This window comes from Mobula hypostoma, chromosome 5, assembly GCF_963921235.1.
Source record: "Mobula hypostoma chromosome 5, sMobHyp1.1, whole genome shotgun sequence".
In the NCBI taxonomy this organism is placed as follows: domain Eukaryota; kingdom Metazoa; phylum Chordata; class Chondrichthyes; order Myliobatiformes; family Myliobatidae; genus Mobula; species Mobula hypostoma.
In genome coordinates, this window is record NC_086101.1 from 31,981,444 (window position 1) to 32,004,366 (window position 22,923).

General features: G+C 48.4%; 1 pseudogene; it reads right to left on the reverse strand.

The window, feature by feature from the left end:
* Window positions 1–610: 610 nt before the first annotated feature.
* On the reverse strand, window positions 611–21,305 carry LOC134347309 (class I histocompatibility antigen, F10 alpha chain-like; annotated as a pseudogene).
* Between the last annotated feature and the right edge of the window lie 1,618 nt (window positions 21,306–22,923).

The following is a 22,923-nucleotide window of genomic DNA, read 5'->3' on the forward strand; positions in this document are numbered from 1 at the left end:
TATAGGGCCTCTGCCCCTTCCCTCTACAGTCCTGACAAAGGGTTCCGGCCCAAAATGTTGACTGATCATTTCCATGGATGCTGCCCGACCTGCTGAGTTCCTCCAGCGTGTTGCGAGTGTACCTTCTTCCTGATGGCAGCAGCAGGAACAGAGCACAGTCTGGATGGAGCCACAAAACAACAAATTTCACAACATTGTCACTGATATTAGACCTGATTCGGAATGATGGTGCAATTACATAAATCCTTGGCTTCCAACTTCGCAGAAGGTAACTGGGAGCATCTCGGAAACATAGTCACCACTGTACCAGACCCCGTTTTACTGGTCCTTGCCAGATCTCTCCCTGGTCACTGTTGCCTCAACAGAAACCTCTCCTCATGTCTTCTCCCACACCCTCCCACGAATGCAGATTCTCCTTAAATCCATAATCCACATCATTCCCACTTTGTCCAGAGTCCTAGTGGCTGCATCCTTCAAATCCCAATGTTCCCACCACCACAAACACTGCCAGACAGGGAGATGGAGTAAACATCGATTTTATTTGGATTCAGTATTAAAAAGCCTGGACAATGAAGCACAAATGAACCCTTCCCTCCCTCCCTCCCTCCCCACACCAGCATTAAATTACATTTCCTGATCTCCCTGTAACATTCCCACAGCCCATGGTTTAAAGTCTCACTTTAACTTCAGCACCTGCCATCCACTCCCCTCCCATCCCACAGGGGCCAGAAGCCACTCTCGGTCAACAGTCAAATTGACTGAATGAGCAAATCTGATCGCCCAACTGTGAGTCTCCAGATGCTGACCAGGACTGAGCTGTGGGTCAGAGATGTTCCCCACTAAGCTCCTTCACTTCATCCCAGACACATTAAAGTGACTCGGCTTTCTTTGAAAAGCAACATTACAGTCCAGCTCTTGATTCAGCAATTATCAGTAATACCAAGCACAAAGATCAAAGCATAAATCATGGATTTCCCCCGAGAATATCTCGTTATTCACCCAGAGTCCCAGGATTACACTCTGTTCTCATAGATTTCTTCATCAATATCCTGCTAGGAACTGAATTTCCTGCAGAGGGGGAGAGGGGCGAGGAGAGATGGTTATAGAGTGAGGCATCAGCAGTAAACCTCCCCAACACTGACAATGAAACCGACTAAAACCACCCCCCCCCCAACACTGGGAATAATGTCCAGTGATTCCAATTCCCAATAAACAGTACAACATAATCTATACATTCAACCCATTCCCCACCACATCACAACCGTAACACATCCCACAAAATCCATCTCCCCCCACCACCACAAATCACCCACAACACCCCCATACCCCAAACTCTGCCTAGCCCTCCCTCACCCCCACCTCAAAACACTGGGCAACCCTGGGAAAGCAGCAATTCCAATGAGAAACCATGAAAACTGGGCACTGGATCCCTGGAATGGAACGGAGCAGGAGGCCATTCCCAGGGTGAGGTGCTGTGGGGACTGGTTACAGCCCATCCCACAGTTCTGGTTCCGGACCGGGGTTTCTCAGTGCCCAGACTGTGCTGTAATGACCAGCTCCAGCTCCAGTGACAAGAGCTGGGAAGCCCAGCATTGACCAGAGCCCAACACGGTTCCTACCTCAGGCCATGGCAGAGGAGTTGGAAGAGGATTCTCCTTTGTCAGAAGCTGTGAATGGAAGGACAGGCAGGAAAATATTTACTACCAATGCAGTGCAGACACGGAGAAACAAAGACAGCCACATGCACACCATACACCACTGCACAAACACAGGTATATACAGATAATCACACACACCGACAAATTCTTACACAAAGGTGTTGTACACACAGACACAGAGACACACACACGCACAGAACCCCTGTTCTGTTGTTGAGACCCAGTGAACATGAACAGTGTCACACAACCATCCAGCTGTGATTTACAGTGAACTTACTTTTGGTGGGATTGTAGCCCTTGTTCCCTGCTGAAAAACAGCCTGCTGTAAAACACAGAGACAGTCAGTGAGAACAGTCCCACATCCCCAGCATATAACCAGATAGATTCATCTCCTGCCCAGTGAGCTCTGAATTCCAATCAAACAGAACTCAAGGTACAAGTTGTGAAAGGAGACACATCCAACAGGATCACCAGGTGCCCCAACTCATTGCAAGGCCATGAGACGGAACAAAGCTGGAGTGTGACAGAGTGGTCAGTGGGAGGTTTGGAGTGACCATTTACCCTAATACTGACCCTGACCCTGGTCAGGTTCACCAGGTATGGATGCACACAGTAATGAGAGGCTCAGGTGGGGCAGGTAGGAGGAACTGATTTCCCGGAGCAGAGGAGACCAAGATCAGAATCTGTCAGTGAGGAGAAAGATCACTGGAAGTGACCAGAGGAAAGAATATTTCACACACCCTGCCCCAGAAGATGGCTGGAATCAAACACACTGACGGAGCAGTGAAGACAGACTCTCACAACATTGAAGATAGATCTAGACAGGCATCTGAATCACCAAGGTAGAGAGGGCAAGGAAATGGGATCAGAGTGTGCAAGTATGTGATCAGCAATGGTAGGTCGTGTCCAAGGGACTAATTCCACAGTCTGACCCAACGGCTCTCGAACTGGGGAATTGTGACCGTTACTCTATAAGATGATCAGAGGTTTAGATAACATGGACAACCAGCTTTGGCTTTAAGCAGGAAAGCAACGTCTAATACCAAAGAACATCCTTGTGAGGTTGATTGAAAGAACGTACAGAGGGTGAATGTCAGGGGCGTGAGTGGAACACCGCTGGGGGTGGTGTCGAGGTTGACACATTACCGACAGTTAAGAGGTGGAAACTGTTCTCATGGGAGAAGGAAAAGAGGTGGGGAATGGTGGGGTTGAAGACAGGCAGCGTTGAATGTGGGCACCTTGGGTGTAGAAACACAAGGGTGCTGGGTTGGGATTTGCTGAGGAATGCCGGGAGGACACACACTGCCCAAGCCCCCTTCCCCAGGGGAATAGTCCAACTCCCTCCAGTCCTACCTTTCTTTTTGTAGGCAACACCAATAGCGATGACCACCACCAGGATCACCAGGACCACAACTATAGCGATGATCCAGATCGGGATGGAGTTGGGCTTCAGATCTATTGGTGATTCAGAGAAACAGTCACATCAGTGACAGAGACAGTGATAACCCCGATTCTCCTTCACCAACCCCACCCACAGCCCCCCACCCTGTCTCAGAAACACGGATTCCTCCCTTTGCCCAACCCTGGGCCTGTGGTCAACAGTGACCCCTCACTGTGCTCTTGAACCAGAGGTCAACAGTGTCCCAGCCTTGGGCCAGTGGTCAGCCAAGCCCCCTCACTTTCACTGCCCGTGTACCGCCCCACCAGTGAGTGTTTCTTACCCAGCAACATGACGAGGGGCTCGGGGAGACTCTGGTGTTCCACCCAACAGGAGAACTCTGCTGTGTCCGTGGGCTCCAGCTGCACCGTCCTGGTCAGCTGGTAGGTGTTGTCGTGATTGGGCAGGACCTCGTGGGAATGGATCTCCTCCAGGATCCGGCCGTCCCGCAGAATAGTCACGTCGATGGACTGAGGGTAGAAGCCAGTGGCCACACAGGAGAGGTGGCGGCCATCCTTGGAGGCGGTGAACGAGACTTTGGGGGGATCTGGGGTGGGAGAGAAGAGGCAGTGAGTGGGGGGAAGAAGGGAGAAAGAGGAGATGAGGAGACGGGGAGGGAGAGGAGACGGGTGGAAGGGGGCACAGTGCAAGTGTGAGGGGGGGGTCACTGCTAGACACACATTCCCCCCCCCCCATACTCACTGGGCTCTAGGTGACTCTCCCCGGCCTTGACGTATCTCTTCACTGCGTCAATGCACTCCTGATCCAGATAACCCTTGTTGTACTGGTTGTAGTCCGAGTCCTGGTCCTACTTGTCCTTGGTGATGTGACCCCAGGGCACAGGGGTCACCCACACCATCCGGTCCTTGTCAAAGGCGATGAGGTCTGACCCGTCCCAGCCGTACTGAATGAACCCACTGGTGGTCCCGTCGTCACGGAGCTCACAGCCAACCATAAACTGGTAAATGTGGATCCCTGGAACAAACCCGGGGGGGGGGGGCACATCCACATCTGTCAAACGTGGCTCAAAATCACACCCCCAACAATGCTGACAGCTACCTTCATAATTCTCACAGTTACCCCTATCACCCCCAACAATCCGCACAGTTAGACCTGTCCCCCCAGATCCCCACTGTTACCCCACCCCCCACAGTCACCACTAACCCCTTCCACAATCCCCAGTCACCCCTACACCCCACAATGCCCAGTTACCCCATCACCCCCACCACCACTCCCTCAACAATCCCTAGTTTCCCCTATCCCCCACAATCCCTTTACCCCATTCCCCAATACCCAGTTACCCCATCCCCCATCCCCCCCACAATCCCCACAGTCACCACCAAACCCCTTCACAATCTCCAGTCACCCCTACACACCCCACAATGCCGCTACCCCATCCTCCCACAATCCCCAGTTACCTGTCACCCCAAATCACCCCCACTGCCCCACAATCACCACCACTCCCTCCACGATCCCGTTACCCCTACCCCCAACAATCCCCATAGTTACCCCATCTCCAATACCTTGGTACCAACCCCCCCAGCTTCACCCTTCACCCCCACAATTACCCCATCCCTACCACAATCCTGTTACCCCATCCCCGCCACAATTACACCCCCCCACCATAATCCCCAAAGTTACCACCCTCAACCCCCAGTTACCCCGTACCCCCACAAACCTCATTTACCCTGTACCCCCATAATCCCTGCAGTTACCCCGTCACCCACAATCCCCAGTCACCCATTCAGCCCCCACAATCCCTAGTTACCCCCACCCCTACAATCTCCAGTTACCTTGTTCCCCCCACAATTCCCAGTTACCCCATCCCCCAATACCCAGTTACCCTGTCTCAACACCCACAGTTACCCCGTCCCCACAGTTTCACCCTTCCCCCACAATCCCCATTGTTACTCCATCACGCCCACAATCCCCATAGTCGCCCCATCACCCCCACAATCCCCATTGTCACTCTGTCCCTGCCACAAACCCCAGTTAACCTATCCCCACAGTTAACCAGTCCCCCCCACAATCCCCAGTTACCCAGTCCCACCTACAATCCCGAGTTACCCCATCTCCCTGACAATCCCCACAGTTACCCTGTCCCCAATACCCAGAGCTACCCCATCCCAATACCCAGTTACCCCGTCCCCCCAGTTTCACCCATCATCCCCAGTTACCCATCCCCCCACAATCTCCATAGTTACCCCATCACCCACACAATCCTCACAGTCACCCCATCACTCCCACAATCCCTAGTTACCCTGCCCCCCACAATCCCCAGTTACCCAGTCCCATCCACAATCCCGTCACCCCATCCCCCCAACAATCCCCAGTTACCCCATTCCCCACCCAAATCCCAGTTACCTCGTACCCCTCATAGACCCCATAGTTTCCCTGTACCCCCCACAATCCCCACCGTGACCACCACCCATTCCACAATCCCGACAGTGGAGGAAAAGGGTTAATGAGCTACGTGAATAGGGTCAAGGAGACTGCAAAGCAAAGACCCTTGTGTGCAAATAGAGAACGTTCCGTGCTAACTCTCGCCAGATCAGGTATGAGTCTAATCTGCTGCTACCAGAGAAACAGGAACTAATGTGCTCAGCTCTGCAAGATAGTTTAACTTGTAACAGCTCTTTTCTCTCTAAGTTTTTTGTAGTGAACGGTTACATATTGACAGAGTGGTAATATTCTTATGCAATGACTGGATATATTATAATGAGTCTGCTGTTACTATGCTGAACAGTATAAAAGGACACTATTGTAACAGGAGAGTAGAGTCGGGTGCTGGTGGAGACCAGCCCTCTCTCTCCTTGGTCCCAAGTAAAATAAAGGTCCCGAAACGAGACTCAGGAGTCAGGTATTCTTTTCATCCCACTAAGGTCAAATTTTCACGACAATCTGGCGTAAGTCAACAGGATCCCAGCATTAACGGGATACTAACAGAGGGACAGCTGTGGAAAACCCCAGTAGAAAAGGAAATCGACTGGGGTAGCTATCATAATGTGCACAAGAAAGCTGCGACTCTTGTGCCTGGGGGATAGTCCCGGCTGCTCCGACGGTAAAAAGGAGAGCTGGGACCAAACATTCACAATCTGGCAATTGAGTGAATATGAGAGAGTTGGCAGGAGCGATTATAGCTCAAGGGACCTAACTCTAGGAGTAAGGCATCCCAAGGCTGCCCAGCGTAGAGGCAACTCTGGGAGTACTTATCTCCGGCCGATACAGTAATACGTGAAACGGGATAACATTTAGTAATGACCTGTACGGGTGGTCCCAAGGAGATTGGCCCTATGTTGGAACATTTAACTTGCGTAAGATAAGGGACTGGAAAGAGACTGTGGAAATGGGAGATGGGGAGCCGAATTGGGATCTGAATTATATGATCGGCTATTTTAATAAATGGGAGGAGGTGGCCAAGAGACTCCGGCCCCCTGAGCCTCCTTGGAAAGATAAAGGACCGCACAAGAATAATCCCCCGGCCTCCCAACCGCCGCTGGGACAGTATCTCAGATCGACCCCGAGTGATCCCCCGGAGGGGGACACAGAGGAATTGACACAGATGGCCACCCCCTATGAGCGAGGCCAGAGGCAGAGACAGCCAGGCCCCCGGCCACAGTATCAACCCCCTCTCTGTGAGGACGGGGCCGTGACGACTCCAGGAGGCACGAGGGCTGCCGGAGATGAGACTGAAGTGAGCAGCACCACAGGTGATGCAGAAGGCCGCATGCTACTACTACATCGACTCAGGCCTAGGGGGCTGGCGTCGGGCACGATGACGGACTCTCCACCTCTCCCTCTCCCTCATCAGTGTGTTTAGTTCATCTACATTAGCCGCGCCGCTGTCTTCTAGGAGCATGTTGACCATAGTCTTGGGAGGGCGCTCAGGGTTCATCCTCCCGTGCTTGTGCTCCCATATGATGACTAGGCTGCCAGGTAGCTCAGGGTGGCGTAGACAGTGCCCCGCTAGTTGCAGTCTTCTCGCCTCGATTTTACTGGAGAGCATCGGTAGGTTGTTATTGAGCTCGATGTTCGTCATGTGCTGTTGCCAACTCAAGTCAAGAGCCATCCGGAGCATTCGTGTATAGCAACCACCTAGAGACTTTCGCATAGTCGTGGTGAGTGTCCACGTCTCGCATCCGTACGTGAGAATGGACTCTATGACTGCTATGAAGGTCCTCTTTTTAAGCCCTCTGGACTTCCAGATTTCCTTCTTGTCGTTCATAGCCCTCCACGCCAGCGCCTTCCGTACCTTTATGTCCTTCTCCGAACTCATCATTCTTGACCCGAGGTACCTAAAGTCAAAGACTTTCTTAATGGTATCATTCTTTACATTCTTGAGTGTACTTTCGTCGCACTTAAACACCACGTACTCTGTCTTTTTAACATTTAGGTGAAGTCCAACTTTACTGCACTCAATAAAGGCCGCGTGACTCGACAGCAAACACGGGGACGAAGAGAGAAAGAAGAAAAGGAGGGGACAAATCCCTCAATTCAGGCCCCCAAATATCATGATAGGTGACGACCCTGTATCCCAACCGAAGTACTCGTCATGGTCGCAGAGGCGCCGGACCCCTTAAAGAAACCAAACACCTTCCACAGTTGGTTGGTCCTGATGCTATATACTTGCCCCTCCTAGGGGGATGCACAGATACTATATAATCACCCCTCCCAGGGGAATGTACAGATACTATATAATCACCCCTCCCAGGGGAATGTACAGATACCATATACTCACCCCTCCCAGGGGAATGTACAGATACTATATACTCACCCCTCCCGGGGGATGTACAGATAGTATATACTCACCACTCCCTGGGGAATGTACCGATACTATATACTCACCCCTCCCAGGGGAATGTACAGATACCATATACTCACCCCTCCCAGGGGAATGTACAGATACTATATACTCACCCCTCCCGGGGGATGTACAGATAGTATATACTCACCACTCCCTGGGGAATGTACCGATACTATATACTCACCCCTCCCTGGGGAATGTACCGATACTATATACTCACCCCTCCCTGGGGAATGTACCGATACTATATACTCACCCCTCCCAGGGGAATGTACAGATACTATATAATCACCCCTCCCAGGGGAATGTACAGATACCATATACTCACCCCTCCCAGGGGAATGTACAGATACTATATACTCACCCCTCCCGGGGGATGTACAGATAGTATATACTCACCACTCCCTGGGGAATGTACCGATACTATATACTCACCCCTCCCTGGGGAATGTACCGATACTATATACTCACCCCTCCCTGGGGAATGTACCGATACTATATACTCACCCCTCCCGGGGGATGTACAGATACTATATACTCACCACTCCCTGGGGAATGTACAGATACTATATACTCACCCCTCCTGGGGGATGTACAGATAGTATATACTCACCACTCCCTGGGGAATGTACCGATACTATATACTCACCCCTCCCTGGGGAATGTACCGATACTATATACTCACCCCTCCCGGGGGATGTACAGATACTATATACTCACCCCTCCCGGGGGATGTACAGATACTATATACTCACCACTCCCTGGGGAATGTACCGATACTATATACTCACCCCTCCCTGGGGAATGCGGAGATGAGAAATACTTGCCCCTCTCTAGGAAATGTATAGATACTATATACTGTTACATACCTTGTAATGGGTTAAAGAACCAGCAGAAATGGAAAACACCTTTAGTCTGGTATTGCTTTTAACTAATGCTATTTTTATTAGTAACTACCTAATAATACTATAAAATCAGATAAATCAAACAAGTTAGCAAAGATCATGCATATATAAGTGTGGAAATATATAAAAGCCAAGCTTCTTCCAGCTTAGGGTGTAAGTGGATACAGTCTTATGATAGTAGGTAAGATAGTTCAGTTCAATGCTCAGGTTAATTAATGCGAGATGTTTGTAATCCAAAGGCGAGTGTTGTGAGAAGGCAATTACATCGATATTCCACAGATTCCATGACAGCAATACAGAATAACAATAGTGGTACGTTTTATCTCTGAAGTTGTTCCACTCCACACACCAAGTATCACCAACAGTGATCTTCAACGAATATCCTTTCAACACAAGTGGTACCACACCCGAAATCAGCTACGGGTCATCCCAAAGTGTGGCCATAGGATACTCCAACAGAATCCACGTAGGGATTATCACCAACAGTAGTCTATCACTAAGGGGACCTTCTTCAAGTGGTAAAACTACCAACCCAGGCAAGGATTATCACACACAGGTAGTTTCCACACAAGGTTACCCCAAACACACAACTGTGATAGCCACTTATCCAGTTCCACGACATACGAAATAACTCTAACAGTGATTTGCCACAGGGTGCCTTTCTTCAGTGAACTACCACACCCAAATAAGGGTCACACAAAAGTGATATTCACAAGGTACTCCCCTTACCAGAGAACCCACTCCTGTGGATTAACTACATGACAGCCACACTTTCGTATTCAAATGGAACTCAAACTCACCCTGGCGGGCTACTTAGAGAGAGAGTCCAAACAGTGACCTCTTTGTCACTAGGCTTCTTCTGGTACAAACCTTCCTCTCCCCGCTTCTCTTCCTTTAAAGTCACCGAATGTGACCACAAAAAGGAGACCATCTTCTGTGGTAAAGTTACCAACCCAGGCGAGGGTTGCTACACTGATAACTTCCCACCGGCCACACTATGAGAGCCACTGATCGATTCACCTGATAATCCTCCAAAAACCCACCTTTCTGTGGGCACAACAAAGCTCATCCAGTGTCCAAAACCATGTGTGTGTCTAACAACCAGCTGACCTTGTATTTATCTCAGCATGCTGAACACCAGCTGTCCATCACATGACACCGCCCTCGGTCACCATGGCGACTCACGAGCTGCTGCTTGTTCTCTCTCTCTTTCCATGGCACCCAGAAGCTGCCAGCAGTAGTCAGTGTCCTTGTAAAAGTGGAAACACGAGCTGAAAGGCAGACTCTCTCTCTCAGCAAAAATCCAAAAGTTAGTCTCTGTTCTATCTTGTGCCTTAAAGTGACAGTCCACAGAAAATATGAACCCTAGGGGTACATAATACGGGGCACCAGGTACATAACAATACTCACCCCTCCCTGGGGAATGTACAGATACTATATACTCACCCCTCCCTTGGGAATGTACAGATACTATGTATTCACCCCTCCCCGGGGATGTACAGATACTATATACTCACCCCTCCCCGGAGATGTACAGATACTATATACTCACCCCTCCCTGGGGAATGTACAGATACTATATATTCACCCCTCCCTTGGGAATGTACAGATACTATGTATTCACCCCTCCCCGGGGATGTACAGATACTATATACTCACCCCTCCCCGGGGAATGTACAGATACTATATACTCACCCCTCCCTGGGGAATGTACAGATACTATATATTCACCCCTCCCTTGGGAATGTACAGATACTATGTATTCACCCCTCCCCGGAGATGTACAGATACTATATACTCACCCCTCCCTGGGGAATGTACAGATACTATATATTCACCCCTCCCTTGGGAATGTACAGATACTATGTATTCACCCCTTCCCGGGGATGTACAGATACTATATACTCACCCCTCCCCAGAGATGTACAGACACTATATATTCACCCCTCCCCAGGGATGTGCAGATACTATATATTCACCCCTCCCTTGGGAATGTACAGATACTATGTATTCACCCCTCCCCGGAGATGTACAGATACTATATACTCACCCCTCCCTGGGGAATGTACAGATACTATATATTCACCCCTCCCTTGGGAATGTACAGATACTATGTATTCACCCCTTCCCGGGGATGTACAGATACTATATACTCACCCCTCCCCAGAGATGTACAGACACTATATATTCACCCCTCCCCAGGGATGTGCAGATACTATATATTCACTCCTTCCCAGGGAATGTACAGATACTATATACTCACCCCTCCCTGGGGAATGTACAGATACCATATACTCACTCCTCCCTGGGGAATGTACAGATACTATATACTCACTCCTCCCCGGGGAATGTACAGATACTATATACTCACCCCTCCCTTGAGAATGTACAGATACTATATACTCACCCCTCCCTAGGGAATGTACAGATACTATATACTCACTCCTTCCTGGGGAATGTACAGATACTATATACTCACCCCTCCCTTGGGAATGTACAGATACTATATACTCACCCCTCCCTGGGGAATGTACAGATACTATATACTCACTCCTCCCAAGGGAATGTACAGATACTATATACTCACCCCTCCCTGGGGAATGTACAGATACTATATACTCACTCCTCCCAAGGGAATGTACAGATACTATATACTCGCCCTTCCCTGGGGGATGTACAGATACTATATACTCACCCCTCCCTTGAGAATGTACAGATACTATATACTCACCCCTCCCTAGGGAATGTACAGATACTATATACTCACTCCTTCCTGGGGAATGTACAGATACTATATACTCACCCCTCCCTTGGGAATGTACAGATACTATATACTCACCCCTCCCTGGGGAATGTACAGATACTATATACTCACTCCTCCCTGGGGAATGTACAGATACTATATACTCACTCCTCCCAAGGGAATGTACAGATACTATATACTCGCCCTTCCCTGGGGGATGTGCAGATGCTATTAAAACGTGCCCGTGGTCCTCTGGGCCTTCGCTAAAGGAGGCTTTTGTGATACCCCCGGGGAATGGAGGAGACTGGGGACAGGATGACACGGTGCCCGGTAATGAGACAATGACACACTGGTTGCAGAATGGAGGGAAAACTGCTATAATGGGGGGAGCATGGAGACATAGCGGTAAAGGGGAGGTGACACGGTGCTTGCAGAGGAAGGGTGAACCAATTCCAGATTTTGTAGCAAGGTTTAAGCAGAAGTGGGGAGAGAGTGTTGGGACACCCTTAGAGGGGAATGGGCCCTTGGTCATCCAGACTTTGTTAAACTGCATGTGGCCGCTGCGAGCCCAAGTATATAAATTACAGAATCTACTTTGGACATATGGATCGGGGGGGACTCTTTTCTCAGAAAACAAACGAGAGAGGGTTTAATGCCAGTAGGCCAGTACTCCCAAAGCAAAGGGTGCCCACCTCAGGGACGAGGTGGGGAAGGGGAGGGAATTCGGGGTTTCGAAGAAATCTCCCTGATTCCCAAAGCGACCAATGCTGTAGTTGTGGTGAGAAGTGACACTGGGCCCGAGATTGCCAAACTACATACCAAAATTGCGGGAAAGGGGCCAGTGGGCCTGGAACTGTCACCCCCGCCCCTTGCCGTCCCCCTCCCCAGGCTTCAGAGGATCAACAGTCGCCCACTTCCTCTTTTACTCATCAGCAATAGGGGTGCCACGGAGAACCGGTGGTGCAGGCAGCAGCCATCAGACTATCCAGAAGTATGAGAGAAGAGCCCATGATGGTTGTAAAAACAGGAGATAGTGAGGGGTCTTGTCTGACTGATATGGAGCTACTCTGTCTTCTGTGCCCCCCCCACCCCCGCGGACGCGCAAGCGAAAGGACAGTTGATTAGCACCATCGGGATAGCCAGTGTCCCGATGACAGAAACCCTTTCGACCCCTCCCTCGCTGACAATAGATAACGTGGATGTTAGTGATACCTGTATAATTTCTAAAGACAAGCCCCTCCCCTTGTTAGGCAGACAGACTCTATAAGTTAGCTGCGACTTTGTACTGTCGGCCTGATGGTATTTACGTGGATCTCTCGTAAATTTGCATCCCGCAAATGTTAAAGCTCACGGGAAGAAAAAGACCATTCAGCGGCTGGCCTGACAGTAGAGGCCATCTCCACGCTACTAGACCAACACCGCGTAGTGTTAGCGGCCGAATTTAAATTTTCGTGCAGCCTGCTGGAAACGAAACTTGATCAAATCCAACGCAAAGTGGAGGACCATGGCCATCGCTTACCCTCTCTCGAGCTTGCTATGGACGACCTGAGCCAGCGCATCAGTGAGCTGGAAAACATCTGCTCCAGCTTACTTGAAAACAATACCAAGCTAATGGCTAAAGTTACTAACTTGCAATGTTGGCCTTCATAACAAGGGGAGTTGAGTATAGGAGCAAAGAGGTCCTTCTGCAGTTGTACAGGGCCCTGGTGAGACCACATCTGGAGTATTGTGTACAGTTTTGGTCTCCAAATTTGAGGGAGGACATTCTTGCTACTGAGGGAGTGCAGCGTAGGTTCACTGGGTTAATTCCCGGGATGGCGGGACTGTCATATGTTGAAAGATTGGGGGGACTGGGCTTGTATACACTGGAATTTAGAAAGATGAGAGGGGATCTGACTGAAACATACAAGATTATTAAGGGATTGGACACGCTAGAGGCAGGAAACATGTTCCCGATGTTTGGGGAGTCCAGAGCCAGAGGCCACAGTTTAAGAATAAGGGGTAGACCATTCAGAACAGAGTTGAGGAAAAACTTTTTCACACAGAGGGTTGTGGTTCTGTGGAATGCTCTGCCTCAGAAGGCAGAGGAGGCCAATTCTCTGGATGCTTTCAAGAAAGAGTTAGATGGAGCTCTTAAACATAGCGGAGTGAGGGATATGGGGATAAGGCAGGAACGGGGTACTGATTGTGGATGATCAGCCATGATCACAGTGAATTGCGATGCTGGCTCGAAGGGCCGAATGGCCTACTCCTGCACCTATTGTCTATTGGAGGACCGGAGCAGACGGCAGAACCTACGCATCCCTGGCCTGCCCGAATCCATTGAAGGCAGACGTCCTACTGAATTTTTTTTCCAGTCTGCTTTGCAAGATCTTTGGGAAGGAGACGCTCCCATCCCTGCCAGAGATTGATAGAGCCCACCATTCACTAGCAGCTAAACCAGCCCCAGGACAGAGATCATGCCCGGTTATTCTTCGACTTCGCCACTACCAGATTAAAGACAAAATAATCTATCTGCAGATGCTAGGATCAAAGCAATACTCACAACACGCTGGAGGAACTCAGCAGGTCGGGCAGCATCCGTGGAAACGATTAGTCGACGTTTCGGGCCGGAACCCTTAGTCAGGACTGTAGAGGGAAGGGGCAGAGGCCCTATAAAGAAGGTGGGGGGAGGGTGGGAAGGAGAAGGCTGGTAGGTTCCAGGTGAAAAACCAGTAAGGGGAAAGATAAAGGGGTGGGGGAGGGGAAAGGCAGGAAAGGTGAAGAAGGAATAGGGGAAAACACACTGGGTAGTAGAAGGAGGCGGAACCATGAGGGAGGTGATAGGCAGCTGAGGGAGAGGGCAGAGTGACATAGGGATAGGGGAAGGGAGGGGGAGGGAATTACCGGAAGTTGGAGAATTCTATGTTCATACCAAGGGGCTGGAGACTACCTAGATGGTATATGAGGTGTTCTCCTCCAACCTGAGTTTAGCCTCATCATGGCAGTAGAGGAGGCCATGTATGGACATATCTGAATGGGAGTGGGAAGCAGAGTTGAAGTGGGTGGCAACCGGGAGATCCTGCCTGTTGTGGCAGACGGAGCTGAGGTGCTCGACGAAGCGATTAAAGACCAGATTAAAGATCTCCTGGTTAGGGAGGCCCGGCGCAGAGGGAAGTTAGAATACCACGGCCAGCAGATTCAGGTTGTGGAGGACTACTCTCCCGAAGTTTTGAGCCTCCGAGCCCAGTACAGAGAAGTAATGACGGAGCTATACAACCGAGGATTCAGGCCTTCCCTTCTATATCCTGCACGGCTCCGCATTACACTTCCCAGCGGAGACAAGAAGTGGCTACGCTCGGTAGATGAAGCACGAAAATACATCGATAGCCTCCCCACTACACTGAATTCTTCATAAGATATTTTTATCCCATAGCCTCTGCCAGGTAACGTTAGCAGTACATGGATGGTGAGCTCTGGTCTGACTTGGCTGGGTTAGGTACTGACTACCACGATAGGTGGAATAATATTCATTCAGTCTGCTCTCGAGAGGGAGAGTATTATTTATTTTATACTCTCGAGAATTTCCTTTTACCTTCAATCCAGTGAACTCTACAACCTTTCGTGGGAAGAGCACTGGGTAAACTCTGCTTATTTTTTTCAAATATCAGTCTATATTTCTGTTTTATGGTTCAATTTGTAGAGCCATGTTTAATAAACCTTGGGGGAATTGTTTTATCTCTCACTAAGCACATTGTCAGTTTAGGAGTGTTGAATGTTTACTGTTTAACTAACAGTGACAGAGTTTAAGATGACGCTACCAGTGACAGGAAGTTGTACTGTTGGATGATCATTGGTCTTAAGAGCTTGCTGCTCTGCTCTCTGGCAGCTGTCTTGTTGTGGGTTGGGGGGGTGGGGGGAGGGTATTCCAATGCAGGTACTATTTTAAGAACCCTCAGAAGTCTTTGTTATACAGGATTTATTTCTGCCCTGTTTCTCTTTGTATTACACTTTTGCCTTAGAACTGATACCCGAAAATGTGACACCAATTATGCCTATCAACCTGTATCCTTTTTAAAGGAGAATGGTTGGTCCGTTAAATTTTGTGAACTGGAATGTCAAGGGGTTGAATCACCCTGTTAAAAGAAGGAAGGCATTCTCACATCTCAAACATTTAATACAGCAATTGCATTTCTACAAGAAACACACATTCGCAGTTCTGACAATTCCCATCTTATGTCACGATGGGTGGGAAAGCAATTCCACTCCACTTTTCAGGCTAAAGCCAGGGGGAGGTCTCAATTCTCATAAATCAAAATGTCCCCTTTGAACTCCACAACAAAATATCAGATACAAACGGCTGTTTTGTCATTGTCTCGGGGAAAATTATATAGCACACTGGTAGTGTTGGCTAACATATACGCTCCTAACTCAGATGATGTGGACTTCTTTGAATGTTTTTTCTTTGCGCTGCCTGATTTGAGTTCATACTCTCTCATACTAGGTGGAGACTTCAACTGTTGGTTAGATCCAGTGCTGGATCGATCATCTCCTATTCCCAGAGTACAGAGCAAATCTGCTTCATTAATTCAGTCCTTCCTCTCCAACTACGGCATCTCTGATGTATGGCGCTTTCTCCACCCAAATAAGAGAGAATATTCTTTCTTCTCACACATCCATCACACATTTTCTAGAAGTGACTACTTTCTAATTGATAACCAGATGATTCCATGTTCCTGTGTTTATCAGAGAATAGTGATATCAGACCACACTCCGGTTGTCCTGTCTATAACTCTTCCTGGCCTTCCTCAAACAAATAAGCATTGGCGTTTTAATTCGACCTTACTGTCAGATAGTGACTTTGTAAAATTTATGGAGGACCAGATAATCTTTTTCCTTAATACTAACACGTCACCTGAAACCTCAAGCCAGGTTGCTTGGGATGCTCTGAAAGCATACCTCAGGGGTCAAGTTATTTCCTACACCGCAAATATGAAAAGAAAGAACCACAAAGAACGTCTTGACCTGGCCAATCAAATTAAAGAAATAGACCAACAATATGCTCAAACTAAAAATCCAGAGCTGTACAAAAAATGAGTGGAAATCCAAACTAAATTTGACCTTATTTCCACTCATCCAATTGAACGCCAAATCTTGAAGAGCAAGTGCCAGTTCTATATTCATGGTGACAAATCTGGTAAATTTTTAGCCAACTAATTAAGGGGCTTCAAAGCCAAACAACACATCACAAAAATTCAAATGGAAAACGGAAGCATCACCTCGAATCACTCTGAAATCAACGACACATTCAGGAATTTTTACTCCCAACTTTACACCTCTGAATCCCCAAATGATCACATTTTGGTCGAGGATTTTTTAAATAGCTTAAATATCCCTACACTCTCTCTAGATCTCAAAATGAGACTGAATGAGCCAACATCATTAGAGGAAATATCCTCAGCCATCTCGTTACTGCAGACTGGTAAATCTCCAGGACCCGATGGGTTCCCTGTAGAATTCTTTAAATCATTTTCATCACTGCTCTCACCTCAACGAACCTTGGTTTTATCTGATTCATTTAAACAAGGTAAACTGCCAGCATCATTTAACGAAGCATGCATCATTCTTCTAGCGAAAAGAGGCAGAGATCCAACAGAATGCTCATCATACAGGCCAATCTCTCTGTTAAATGTCGATGTCAAAATCTTAGCTAAAGTTCTGGCCCGTAGATTGGAGAACATCCTACCCTCTATTATTTCTGAAGACCAAAAAGGTCTTGTCAAAAACCGCCTCCCTTTTTTAACATACGCTGTCTTTTAAATATCTTATACTCACCTTCAGTTGGGATTCCTGAATGTGTTATCTCCTTAGACACAGAGAAAGCGTTCGACCGTGTGGAATGGAATTACCTCTTTGCTGTTTAAAAAAATTTGATTTTGGACCAAGTTTCATCACGTGGATTAAACTGTTATATTCGTGTCCCACTGCCTCTGTTTTGACCAACTCTCAGCAATCCCAACCTTTCAACCTCAAACGTGGAACCCGCCAAGGGCGCCCCTTTAAGCCCTTTACTTTTCGATCTGGCCATAGAGCCACTGTGTGGATCTGACGGGGATTTAGCGGGAGGGAGTTGAGCACAAAGTCTCCCTTTATGCTGACAATCTTTTACTTTTTATATAATGCCCAATCACCCCCTTACCCCCCATGCTCTCACTCTTTAACAAATTTAGCCAGTTTTCAGGATACAATCTTAACTTACACAAGAGCAAACTTTTTTCAATAAATGGAGAAGCACAAGCATCAGAGTTCCAGAACCTCCCTTTTAAGGCAGTGAATAACCAATTTACATACCTCGGCATCACAGTAACAAGGAAATATAAGCGTCCCTTTGGAGAAAATTTCATTAAGCTGTTAAATCATACAAAACAGAGTCTAGCACGGTGGTCACCACTGTCCATGTCCCTGATGGGCCAAATCAATGTTGTCAAAATGAACATCCTTCCTAAATTCTTGTACCTTTCTCAATCCATACCAACTTTCATTCCCAAAGCCTTCTTTGACTTGCTAGACTCAGTCATATCGTCCTACTTACGGAAGGGCAAGCGTCCCTGACTGTATAAAGCCCATCTTCAAAAATCTAAAAGTGTTGGGGGCACGGCTTTGCCCAATTTTCGCTTATATTACTGGGCAGCTAATATACGTTACCTCATCTTTTGGTCTCATTTCTACAATCAATCTGACTGCCCAATATGGGTGGCAATGGAGCCCATTCTATTAAGAATTTCTCCATCTCCGCACTTCTTGGATCCGCACTCCCTTTTCTTACTCTTAAACCAATTGTTAATCCTGTTATCAGACACACCCTGAGAGTATGGGCCCAGTTCAGGAAGCATAGTGGTCTCCATGGCTTCTCTCTTTCAAGTCCTATTCTATATAATCATCTCTTCAAGCCTTCTATACATGATCCAACATTTCAAGACTGGTACAGAAAGGGCATCAGGCGCTTTAAAGATCTTTTTATAGACAACTGCTTTGCATCATTTGCACAACTGTCTGCAGAGTTTAACCTACCCAACACTCAGATATTTGCAAATTAGACATTTTATCAGCCCTCTGATACCAAACTTCCCTGAGGCACCCAACACAAACGTCACTGATATGTTTCTCTGCATGAATTCATTGCTCAAAGGTCTAATATTTACTATTTGCGACAAGCTAGTGGTTCTGAGGCGAGCTCCCTTGACAAAATTAAAACTGCTAGGGAGCAAGATTTAAATTTTTCACTGTCAGACGATGTATGGGATTCAGTTCTCAAGTTAGTTAACTCAACCTCTTTATGTGCCCGCCACTGCCTGTTACAGTTCAAGGTCGTACACAGGGCCCATATGTCTAAAACTAAATTATCTCGCATTTACTCAGATGTTAATCCCTGCTGCGAAAAAATGCGAAAGGAGCAAGGCTTCCCTTATTCACATGTACTGGACGTGCCCTAGCTTGGAAAAATATTGGAAAGATGTTTTCCAAACTCTATCCCAAATACTTAATTATAATTTGGAACCTAACCCTTTGATTGCTCTTTTGGGCACCCCCGGAGAGGGGGCACACACCTAAGTCCGACCAAACGTTGCACACTGTCTTTTGGCCAGGTGTGCAGTCTTGCTCAGGTGGAGGGATGCTGCTCCGCCCACCCACGCTCACTGGCTCAGGGACATCATTTCCAGTCTATACTTTGAGAAGATCCATTATTCAATTCTCAACTCGGACATAAAGTTCCAAAAGGTGTGGGGACCCTTTCTTGAATATTTTCATAATGCCAGCCAAACTAAAGGCCCATCCTTTCTTCCTTTCCTCTGCACATAACTCCCTGACTTCCAGCATTCTCCGGTAAAATTCTACGGACTCAGACGTGTAAACATACAATGTTTGTGTGTTAGGAAAATACACCTTCTCTATACCAATGCAGCTCTGTGGGGACAAAGGTTCTGTTTAAGCCTTCTTGCTAACGCAATGATGGCTTGGAGACAGGGATTGGGATTGGAAGGGGTGGGTTAGGGCAGGGAGACAACTAAAGCATGATTGTACTATGGGTGCATCTCTTTCACAGATGTGAATTGTACATTTGTTATGTACTGCACAAACCCCCTTTGTACGATGCTTTCTTTATTTTAAAAAACCAATGAAAATATTGCTGAGAAAAAAAAAAGCTCACTGGAGGAGTGAATGATTGTTGTGATACTCTGGTATCGTACTGCTGGCAACTGGATTGCAACCCTTATTCCCCCCTCGTACAATAACCATGCACAGCCCTGGGGGATTCCTCTGACTTGCAAGGACAGTATTTGCAATAGCTCCTGGAAACCGGCCGGGAAAGCAAGATGTTTCACTGCACTGCTTTGTACGGGCAGGGCGCAGATCCCACCTACGATGAGCAGGCAGCCCCCTGTGTTGGAGACACGGAGACCTTGAGAACCGGGACCCTTCTGTTCTTCAGCCCCGAAGGGCTGGGATTAGCAGTAGAACTAAACAACCAACAGTGAGACCGATAGAAAACAGGGGCTTTCTCACAGGGAACCTGCAGACCCCCACCTCACAGTGGCTGTTAGCACTGCCCCCCCTCGCTAAACCAAAGCGCATTGGATCTATGGTGCACCATCTGTCACAAATTTCACACCCAGCTCATACAATCTCTGTTTTAATCCCAGGTGTGGCTATGCTCATCTTTGACAGGCAGACAGAAAGGATTACCGTAAAACCTTGGATGTTAAAGGCATTATTCCAGTGACAGCGCCCGCCCCACCAGGCCCCCTAGTTTATCCAAAAGCTCTTGCCGGCGTTAACACCGGGCTGTTATCCCCATCCCCTACAATCCCCACAGTTTCCCCCTCCCCCACCCACAATTCCCAGTTGTCCCATCCCCCCCTCAGTTACCCCATCCCGTCCCCCAATCCCCACAGTTAACCCATCCCATACCCCAGCATTCCCCAGTTACCCCTGTCCCCTCCACAATCCCGTTACCCCCATCCCCCCACAATCCTGTTATCCCATCCCAATCTCCAATTACCGCCATCCCCCCAATACCCACAGTTACTCCCATCCCCCACAATCGCCAGTTACAACTGTCCCCCAATCCCCACAGTTACTCTTGTTTTCCCAATCCCCAGTTACACCCATCTCCCCAAAATCCCCAGTTACACCCGCGCCCCCCACAATCCCCAGTTTCCTCATCCCCCCCACAATCCCCACAGTTGCCCGTCCCATCCCCCCATAATCCCCAGTTACCCTTCCCCCAATCCCCACAGTTACCCCCCCAATTCTCAGCTACTCCGTCCTTCCCACAATCCCCAGTCACACCTACCCTCCACAATTGCCACAGTCACCCCTATCCCCCCCACAGTCACCCTGTTCCCCCTCCCCTCCACAATCCCTCCCATTGCTCCCCATTACACCCATCATACCCGGTCCCTCCCATCACCCCCCCCCACGTCGTTCACCACTCACCCCCTGTCTGGTTGGTCCGGCTCATGGCGATTGGGATGTTGGCCTTGAACCACTGATCCCATTCCTGATAGATCTGTGTGTTCCGCTCCCAGTAGTCGTCTCCCTGACTCTCCGCCATCCACTGCTGACGGGGCACCGCCTTCCCCAACTCACTGTCGTAGTAAACGATTGGCTCTTCATCCACGTACCCGACTGTCATTATCTCAGGGACTCCCGACCCCGGAGTCACCCCCGTGAAGAAATAACGGAGAGAGTGAGAGCCTGGAATCGGAGCGTAGAGTTAGAGAGGCTGGGAGTCCAGATTGCAAGGAGAACCCATATCTGAAATCAGCACCCTGAGACCCAAGTCCCTGGAGTCCACCCCCATCTTCCCCTGAGAGAATCAGGGTCCCAGAACCCGAGAATCAGGACTGACCCCTCACCCCAAGGGGAACATTCAAAGCAGAGACAGGATCTAACTGTCCGAGACATTCTCCATTGATGGTCAGGACGTCGCTCAGTCGACAGAACCAGAGGCAACAGTGGGACAGGAGGAATTTGTGGGATCACTGATGGAGGAAAGCAATGGGAAGGGTAGGCAAAGAGGGAGCAGCCATTCTACGAGATAACATTTGGCCTTTAGTGAAGGGATTGGACGGTAATGTAGTGGTTAGCATAGCACTTTATAGCGTCAAGGATCTGGGTTCAATTCCAGCTAAACTCTGCAAGGAGTTTGTACATTCTGCACATGAATGTTTGAGTTTCATCCAGGAGCTCCGGTTTCCTCCCACATGACACAGACGTACGGGTTATACGTTTGGGCATGGTATGCTACTTGCGCACAAAGGAATTTAAACTGCGCACAAAGGGTTGTCACCCTCGACCTCGTTGCCATGTTAAGTATATTTCACAATCATACACAATCACTTTTCCTTTTCCAGTTTCTGATGTGAACAGTGTTGACAACCTGGTGTTTGTGACGACTTGCCCGCAGATTTCAGAACTGGCTATTGCATATGAGAAATAAAACACAATGATGTGTATTATTTTATTTCTTTTAAACAAAAAACCGAACTCAGTAATTTATTATCCTCAGAATAGCTTCAGGTTTACTTCCACTGAAAAATTCACTGTGCGCATGTTATTGTCACAGGGCAAAAACATGCCCAGCACAAGGTTTTTGAGCTCACTGGTCATTACAAATCAGAGGGGACACTGACCAGAAGCAAAGTAACACTTGCAGGCTGCCCCCAAAACATCCTCAGATTGTGTTGATCAATGAGGCAAATGACACATTTCACAGATGTTTCGATGGACTGTGATGTGACAACTGGAGCAAACACTCACCTGTTCTTTTAGGTGACTATTTTCACTCCACAGAGGGGAGACGGGGGAGCTGAGGACATTGGTCTGTCCCTCCTGCAGGAGGTGGGAGTAGAGACATTTCCACCCACCACTAACACTACAGGACATGTGTCCAGCCACAGCTCATGGCAGAACACACAGAGCTGCTGGACTCTGGGGCAGTTTAGATGCACAGAATCCAGTAAAAGGTCCACTTAGTGATCTGGTCACATCACAGGTCCAGGAGGAGGTGGTGGGTGACACCAGCTAGGACAGTAAGGACAGGCAGGTTGTGTCTGGGACTCTCAGTGGTCACTGCCCTCTCAAACACGTATACCGTATCGGACACTGCTGGGGGAAAAATCTCAAACACGTAAACCGTATCGGACACTGCTGGGGGAATAATCTCAAACACGTATACCGTATCAGACACTACTGGGGGAATAATCTCAAACACGTATACCGTATCGGACACTGCTGGGGAATAATCTCAAACACGTATACCGTATCGGACACTGCTGTGGAATAATCTCAAACATGTATACCGTATCGGACACTACTGGGGGAATAATCTC